At 40.5% G+C, this 9774-nt stretch overlaps 1 pseudogene; it reads left to right on the top strand.

Annotated features, from left to right (window-relative positions):
* The first annotated feature begins 2876 nt into the window (after window positions 1-2876).
* On the top strand, window positions 2877-3306 carry LOC102858442 (annotated as a pseudogene).
* Window positions 3307-9774: the final 6468 nt, after the last annotated feature.

Raw genomic sequence — 9774 nt, forward strand, 5'->3', positions numbered from 1 at the left:
CTGGTGGGAAGTTGAATTAATGCAGTCTTTTTAAAAAGCAATTTAAAATCTTAAAATTGCTCATACCTGTTGACCTAAATTTAAAAATATGCTCAAGGGAAATAATCAAGCATAAACAAAAGTATTTTTATACATCTTTCCATTGTAATGTTGCATAAGAGAAACAAACTTCCCACTAATCTAAGTGTCCAACATAGGGAAAGTACTAAATTGATTTTCAGTCATTTATATTAGCAAATATTATGTAGGGTTAAAATGTATACTTTCAAAAATCTAATCAGATAGGACAATGTTTAGTCTGTACCTTGTGATGGGGAAAGAAGAAATTCCAGTAACACAGTTCATAAGGAGTTTTGCAGCTAACCCAAAAGTTTCTTTGCACATCTCTGTTCATTTAAATCCACCAGTGGCCCAAAGGGAGAAAGATAGACAGTCTTCTTTGATGTGATTTTTCACCACTGGGCCAATTGGCAGCATAATAATGGATGGTGAAGAGATTGAGATTGTTCAGAGTTTTGGTTTGCTGGCTCCACAGTCAATACTCTTGGCACCAGAAGTCGGGAAATTAAAAGACGTATTGTGATGGGAAAGTCTGTGGTTAGAGACCTCTCTAAAGTGTTGAAGTGCAACGATGTCAGTCTGGAGACTAAGGTGCACCTGATACACGTCATGGTCTTTGCAATCACTTGCTATGCATTAGAGAGCTGGACAATGACTAGGGATGATAGAAGGAGAGTTGATGCCTTTGAGCTGTGGTGCTGGAGAAGAGTATTGAATATACCATAGACTGCTAAGAAAACGAACAGGTTTGTCATGGAGAGAGTGAAGCCGGGCTGCTCCTTTGAGGTAAGAATTCTGAAGCTTCATCTGACATCCTTCGGACATTTTGCAAGGAGGGACCACTCCTTGGAGAGGGACATCTTGCTTGGGAGGGTGGAGGGACAGTGCAGTAGAAGAAGACCCTCTATGAGGTGGATTTATTCAGTGACTGGGGAAATGGGGTTAGGTGCATCAGAGATAGTGAGATTGGCACAGAATAGGGCAGAGTTTAGGGCTGTTTTACATAGGGTCACAGGCGACTTGATGGCACATAACAACAACAACAACTTTGATGTGATTTATGGACTTGGAAACTCACTAGAGTGTCAACTATGAGTCAGTTCTGACTCTGAGTTTGACTACACACATATAAATTTAACAAATCATTAAAGTATATTAATCTATTAGGCATGTTGCTAAGAGGGCCTATTCCTTGGAGAAGGACATAATGCTAGGAAGAGCGGAGGGAGGGTCTATGTAGGAAAGGAAGACCCTCAACCAGGTGAAATGGATGCAGTGACTACCACAATGGGCTCTGGTGCGTCAGGAGGTGTGAGAATGGCACAGGATAGAGCCAGGGGCAGATCTTTTGTTCATAAGGTGGCTATGAGTCAACTCAACGGCACCTAGTAACAACAACAAATAGTCATCTAAGGAGTCCTTGGTTTTTCAATAAATTGATTTAGGAAAATTTTCCGTTTTATCGATCCTCACCACATACCTTAAACAGACAAAATAAATTTAAAAAAATATTATATCATTTGCTTTAGTTGAATCAGCTTAGATTCAGTAATGACAACACGCATAATAGGAAGACAATCTGCACAATGCTGTACCATGCTCATGTGTTTGAGTCAATTGTGTCTGCAGTTATATCTATCAATCTTAGGGAGAATGTGCCTCATATTTGCTGAGATTTAAAACAGTGAAATTTTTTAAAAAAAATTATCTAAACGAAATAAAAAATAGTGAAGCTATTATTTTTTTAAAAAAATGATAGAATAATATATGACCAACTCAGAAAAGAGATAACTTTTTAATTAGGATTTGAGTGAAAGTTTATAAAACTTACTGAATTTTTAATAATTTTGTTCATAATGTTAATTATAATGCTCACAGTTTGTTCATCTTAATAAATGTCTATCATCTATTTAATAATTTTTACTCCTCTTTTGAATATGCAAAGGCATTTGACTGTGGATCATAACAGATTATCACTAACATTGAGAAGAACGTTAATCCCAGAACACTCAACTGTGCTCATACGTAGACCACGAAGCTGATGTCCAACAAAAGCAAGAGAACACTCCATGGCTTAAAATCAGGAACAGTGTGCATCGGGGTTGCATCCTATTCCCATGTCTGTTCAACCTGTCCATTGAGCAAATTATTCAAGAATCTGGACTTTATGAAGAAAAATGTCGTATCAGGACCATAAGGAGTCTCCTTAACAACATATGTTAAGCAGTTGATACAACCATACTTACTGAAAGTGAGGAGGATTTAAATGCTGCCTGCAAAAGATCAAAGACTACAACCTTCAATATGTATTGCATCTCAACATGAACAGGACAAACTCCTCCCTAATAAACTATATAAAACATCATGATAGATGGAGAGAAGATTGAAATTTTCAATGATTTTTGTCTTACTTGGATCCACTATCAACACCCCTGGAGTTAATAATCAAAAGATGAAGAGATATATTGCTTTGGAACCTGCTGCCAGGGACCTCTCTAAAAACTGATGTCAGTTGAAGACTAAAGTGTACCTGTTTCAGGCTATAGCCTTTTCAATCACTTAGTTCTACAATAAACAAGGGTGACAATGGAAGAATTTATGACTTTAAACGGTGGTGTTAGAGAAGAGTAATGAATATCCCGTGGACTGCCAAAAGAATAAACAGTGAAGTCTTGGAGAAAGTGTAGCCAGAATGATAACTGGAGACAAAAGTAAAACAACTTCATTGCAAATACTGAGTAAGTAACTAGATGAGGAAGCGGGAGCCGGAGCCGCCCAGTCACTACCGGACCGCTGGGGTCCGGACGGGGATCGTCATGCTCCCCTTCATTCTCATGCAGAACCGGGCGGGCAAGACCCGCCTGGCCAAAGTGGTACATGCAGTTTGACAATGACGAGAAGCAGAAGCTGATCGAGGAGGTGCACGCCGTGGTCACCGTGCGCGACGCCAAGCCCACTGACTTTGCGGAGTTCCGGAACTTCAAGATCATCTACCGATGCTATGCTGGCTTCTACTTCTACATCTGCCTGGATGTCAGTGACAACAACCTGGCCTACCTGGAGGCCATCCACAACTTCGTGGAGGTCTTAAATGAGTATTTCCACAATGTCTGCGAGCTGGACCTGGTGTTCAACTTCTACAAGGTTTACACGGTGGTGGATGAGATGTTCCTGGCCGGTGAGATCCGGGAGACCAGCCAGACTAAGGTGCTGAAACAGTTGCTGATGCTGCAGTAGCTAGAGTGAGCCCCCACACCCCCGTGAACCCGTCCGGGTCCCCCCCCCCCCCCCCAGCTGCCTGGCCTCGCCGCCCACTTCCCCTTGCCGCCCCCAGCCGCCCAGGAGGAAGGGACCCAGCTGGGTCTGGGACACAGACGAGGAGGCTGCCCCCACTCCCTTTGGGGCCCCAGTTGGGTGGGGGGCCACCTCGTGCGTGTACCGAATCACCGTGCCACCGTGCCATTGTCATGTGATGCTGTGAGTGTGTATGGAGCCCTCACTAAACCTGTGCCCCCCCAAAAAAAAGTAACTAGATGAGGCTAATCCTAAGAAAGGGACATCACGCTTGGAAAGATGAAGGTTCAGTGAAAGTGAGGAAGCCCCACAATGAGATGGATAGACATAGTGGCTGCAGAAATGATGTCAAGTGTGTTAGCGATGATGAAGATGGAACAAGATAGGACAGGGTTCATATCTATTGTTAACAGAGCCACTGTGTATTGTACTCAACAGCACCTAACAACTCCCTACCTTGCCTTCCTTGGTAATCATGTACGAATGATTTATGTGTGTTATTGAATAGGAAGCAACTCAAAACTGATCCTACAACAAGCTTTCAGAGGCAATAAATCTCCCAAGAGAAGACTTCTCATCTTTCTCCTGCAGAGACGCTGGTGGTTTTGAACTTCCAGAGATGTCCGTTTTGGTTTACAACTACCTGCAGCTTATATCTCCAAAGCCCAAAGCTTTTAACTTTTTATAATAGTGGTCTGATACAATATTTGTCCTTTTGTGATTGACTTAAGTCAGTATAATGTCCTCAAGATTCATCCATGTTAATGAAGTATTTGACTTATTCCTTAGAAAAGACAAACCACTTAAAAAAGAAACTACATCATAAATTATTTAAAAAGTGAGTACTTTTAAAACTATTTTACTTTTTTAACTTATTAACTATTTAATAGTTAAGTATTAAAAATTTTAAGGTAATTATTTTGTTGTTAATTTCCTTTGAATTGACCAGGACTCAGCGACCCTATGCAAAAAAGGCCTGAAGCCCCTCTACAACCATGGACATTTATCAAAGTTCTAAGTTTCTAGAGGCATGTTGTTTAGGAACTGGATGCACAGTGTTAAAAAGCATCTAAATTTTGGAGGAAGTTTTACCACATATAGAATGAAAAAAAGAGCTTTAATGGCCTTCACATATACAAAGACTTAAAGGTCCCTCATAACTGCAAAACAATTCATGGCATTGTTCACTTTGTAAGGAGATAAATGTTGATTGCATACCACTTCCTTTTTCTTTACTCAGCCTCAGTTTCCTTGCCTGTGAAACTGAGCTTATGCACCTAAAAGAGCTGTTGTTATTATTGAGTGAGATAAAAGATGTCAACTGCTTAGCAAATATCTAGCATTTAGGGAGTATTCAAAAAAAATGTTAACTAAAAGCACTTTTATTCATTTGGCAAATGTTTAGCTGGCATCTACCATGAGTTGGATACTGTGCTAGGCACTAGGGATTAAAAGATGCATAAATCAGAGTAGCTTACAATCTGTTTACCAGGCAAATAAACACACAAATTGGCAAGGAAAATAGAAAGTGGTGAGTGTTACAATAGGGCAGCTATTAGCACAAAGTGCCATGAGAGGACAAGGGAAGGGTGAGTTGGTGGAAGAGAAGAAGTTCCAGAAGAGAAGGTGCTGGAGCCAAATTTCTTTCTTATTGAAATATAAATATGAAGTGTGTTTATCATTACACCATAGACTCTTAGAGAAAGATGCGAAAAACCACAATTGCAGTGCTATCTCCAGTCTACCATCTTTATCAACTGGGCAAGCGAAGATTCCACTCCCAGAGGTAACTTCCTAAGGGAAGGCATGCAGAGGTGCACTGCCATCCAGTGGCAAGAGGGGAAGTGCAGGCAAACTGTCTTTCATAGCATCCCTAAGAGTGGTGTGGTGGTGATGGCTGTTCTGGGGTAGAATTCTCACCTGCCTTGCAGAAAACTTGAATTTGATCCCCAGTCAGTGCCTTTCATGCCCAGCTACCATCCCTCTGTCAGTGGAAATTTGAATGTTTCCATGATCCCAAACAGATTCCAGACTAAGGAGGGTGATCTACTTCTGAAAACCAGCCAATAAAAATTCTATGGATGACAATGATTATGTACAGGGTCACCATGAGTATGGCAACTGACAACAAGTAATTCGTAAATTTTAGAGTCTTCAACAGTAAAAAAGAAGTGAGTCAAAGTAAATCAAGAAGTGGCATAACTACATAGGCAGTGAGTTGGAGGAAGCCCCTGTCTTCACAGACCCTCAATTTGATTATGACCCAAAGAGATCTTAGGAACATCTGTACCTTTCCCTGTCCTACACCATCTAACAATGTATGTCATGCTCAAGCCCATTGGGGATTCATCTTGTGAAGGTCTGTCTTTCTTTTGTTGGCCCTATACATTTCCCTGTATGATGTCTCTAAGGACTGCTCCCCCCCCAAATATATCTTCATTAACTCTCTATTCTAAGAATTACTAAAATTTGTAACTAAATACTTCAATGTCTCTCTCTCTGTTTATCTCTCTCTCCTTTTCCTTCCTCATGTTTGATAGATAGAAGTTCTAGTTTAATACCAGGAGAAGCTAAGTGTTCTGGATGGGTCCATAACAAATTGATCCAACTAAAGCGCGGAATCTATATTAAATTTACCTTTTTATCTTTTAAAATCATTTCATCCTTTATCTTTCTACACACACATTTTAAAATATCCATCCATTATTAGGACTATTCCACTCTATTGGACCTGGTTTGTGCCCAATCTGGGGATATAATCAGTGGATCACATTTTTTCCACAAATAGTTTTGCATGGAGGATGCTATTCTAAGTCCCAGAAATATGAGCATAGAAAGATCTGTTCTTTATCTTTGGACCTGTTCTCTATCCTCAGACTGCACGTGTTTTGGTGCTGTTAAAATGATTTAATGCACCTTAGTCCAAGGCCTTCCATTGCTATTCAGTTTAGACACTACATCCTTATATAGATGGGATGTTTTCTGTGGGGGTGTGGTGTTCCTGGTTTTTCCTATAAATATTTTTAAAAGGTTCTGGTTGGGAGATTCTTTCACTTATAAGTCAGAAAACAGAGGCTTAATGAAGGAGGCCAGTTCTGTGTCAGAAAATTACTGCAAAACCAGAAAGATCGCTAATGTATTTCCCCAACTCCTACGAAGGCACCCTTCTTTTTCATCTGGAAGGGAACTTTGATTGCACTGTCCCAGGTACTTAGAATTCTCCCAAGGTCATCAGCTCCAACAATCATACCGTGAGTTATCACCAGGGGAAACGGATGAGCTTTCTCCAGGGTAAAGCTCATCTAATCTTCTTCTAGCTTTTAAGTTCAGCCAAACCAGGGGTCCTTATGGAAAGGTTTCTCATTCCTCTGATCTTTTTTTTTACCATCTCTTTTCAAATGTAATTGAAGAGTTCCCTTAACTGTGAACCCATGCCCAACTTCATGCCAGGGGGAACAGACTCAGAAAGATCTTCTTTTTAATAAGTCCCCTTATCTCTGCATTTAACTTGAACAAGTAGCGTGCAGGGTCTCAGAGCTACTGAAGCTTGGTGTTATGTCTTCTGTTTTGTTGTGTTTGTTTTTTTTTTTTTTAAAAAGAGTCAACGCCTTCCTACTGCTTGGAATTGTAATTGCCAAACGTGGTTCCTTATTAAAGGTCTTGAGCACTCTAGTGATAGAGGCAGAAGAAGAGACTAAGGAAAGGCAAAGGGACAGAAGATCAGGAACGGGAAGGAGAGACAGGCAACCTGCATCAGCTTTGGAAATGATCTTGTCATTTATGAGGATCCGCATCATCTCTATCAACCTCTCTCTGGGGGTTTCCTAAATGGCCTGAGAGCAGTTGAGGCATTCGGCCTGCAGCTTCTCTGGTCTGGGCTAATCCCATGTGTTTCAGAGAGATGTGTGCCTCCTCTTAGCAGGAGCCTCAGCCACTCGTGTCACTTCTCCATGCTTTGTGCCCTCACTTTGGGAATCCAGCCAGATACAGGCTTATTGGTACTTTGTAGGTCACAGAGATTCCGGTATTTTTAGATTCAATAACAGAAATAGCTCATCCTTCCCCTCATACAAGCTTCTCACATTGTTACCTTAGCACCAGTTGAGGATGGCACCACAACGAGCTGTGGAAGAAATAGAATACAACTGGAATCAGGTCAGTGTCCTGGGTCCATTATGTGGAGTGTTCCTGAGAGATCTCCTGCACTTACTCAGCCTCTCAAAGATGTAAAATAGGCACATTGGTAAGATCTGCCTCAAAGGATTGTTATTACAATCAGATAAAATGAACCATAAACCTCTGTTTAGCTGTCCTATGAGTTCTCGTAACAAATGCAATTCACACTATGATTTACATAACCTGAACACTGTTAAGAGCTCTGGTGACATAGTCCATAGACTCCTGTACTGCTAACCCGAAGGTTCTAATCCAACAGCGACTCTGAGGGAGAAAGATGGACAGTTGCTTCCTATATGATGATGTACAGCCTCTGAAAACCTCCTGGAGGGTCATCTAAGAGTCAGTTTCAACTCAAAGGCAATGTGAGTGAATGAGTGGGAGAACACACCATTAAACAAACATATGGGAAGGCCTTATGTAAGCAAGCACAGGCCGTGGGAGCACACAGTTCATGTTGGATTCTAACTGAAAAGTTCATGATTGGAATCCACCAGTGTGTCACAGAAGAAAGATCTAGCAATGTACTTCTGTGAGATTACAGTCCTTTAAAAATCTCGTTGTGCTACAGTGAACAGTAGGAACATCATGACTCAGCTGCTACTCAATAGAAACTGATTAAAAGACTGTGCATGTTCCAGGAGCCCAAAGTCTTCACTCCCACATATTGTCTTAAAGCTTTACCACCAAAATTGTTTGGAAAATTTGTGTCTGTGACCTTTGAAATAGCATCTTGAAAGTAGCACATAGGCAGTGAATGCACAAGAGACATTCACACTGACCAGAAGTCCAACAGAAGCATAAATTTGACTTTATCAGCACTTCATAGTCTCTTTCACATTGGCCTAGACTTAGCCTAACTAGAGCAAGAAAAGATGACTAGTTAGGAAATGGCAATGACAAAGATATTAGTCTTGAACTCTAGAAAACAATACACAAAATATGTTTTACTATCCTATTTCCTCTTAATTTTGTTTTTATATTTTTAGATCTTCAGAAATAGTAAAATGCACAAAACATCACCACTATTACAAAGCTCTTTGGTCTCTATATTTCTTTTTGTTAGATGCTGTCTGTGACTCACAGCTACATAAACAATAGATCTGAATGTTGGCCTATCCTGGGTCATCCTCATGATCTCTCGCATGCTAAAGTCCAGTGGTACAGTCACTTGAGGGTTATCCTGTCTTTTGCCAATTCTTTACCTTTCCCAGGATGATGTTCCCGCCTCCCCAATAATATCCTCTTTTTACATATACCCACAATGTGTGAGATGTAGTGTCACTCTCCTTCCCTCTAAGAAGCACTCCGGCAGCATGGCTTCCAGGACAGGTTATTCTATTGGTGATCCGTGGTATTTTCAGTACTCTTTACTAGCACTACACACCAAAGGCATTGATTTTTCTTCAGCCTCTCTTATTCGTTGAACAATTTTCACATGCATGTGAAGCATTTGAAAATGCTATGACTTAGGACAAGGGCGCCTTAGTCTGTAAACTGATGTCCTTGCTCTTTAACACTTTAAAGAGGTCCTTGACAGCAGATTTGTCTAATGCAATATTCCTATTCATTTCTATACAGTTGTTGCTGTTGTTAGGTGCCATCAAACCAAGTACAACCCATAGTGATCCAATGAACAACAGGTCTGAATTTCACCCTATCCTGTGCCATCCTTACAATTCCTAACACACTTGAGTCCAGTGAAGCAGTCACTACAATACTGACATTTAAATAGACAGATTAGTGGGACCTACTAAAAAATCCAGATAGAGAATTTAGTGTATTTAGGAGTATCAAAGAACTCAGTAACTTAACTCACTGCTGTCAAGTTGAAACTGACTCATAGATGACCCTCCAGGAGGTTCCTGAGGCTGCAAATCGTATGGGAAGGGATTGCCCATCTTCTTCCCTGAGAGCCTCTGGGAGATTCAAGCAGTCCAAGAGGCATAGCCTTTCATTTAGCAGCAGGCTAACTCCTACAGCCCACACCACGAGAGCTCCCTAATAGTAATTTAGTACTCAATAAAATGGTATTTTCAGTCAGTCAGAAAATGATGGATTTATTTTATAAATGAACTTGGAGATACTTGTTAAGTATTTGTAAAAATAAAGTTATTTTACATTGTATTCCTCATACTATAAACTAATATAAACTCCAAATGTATAAAAGCACTAAAATTTTTTATTTGAAAACCATAAAAGAACTGGAAGGGAATGTAAGTGAATACTCACCCAATACCGTGT

Source organism: Elephantulus edwardii, unplaced genomic scaffold (genome assembly GCF_000299155.1).
Source record: "Elephantulus edwardii isolate Elephantulus edwardi_28Jun2011 unplaced genomic scaffold, EleEdw1.0 scaffold00038, whole genome shotgun sequence".
Lineage (NCBI taxonomy): Eukaryota > Metazoa > Chordata > Mammalia > Macroscelidea > Macroscelididae > Elephantulus > Elephantulus edwardii.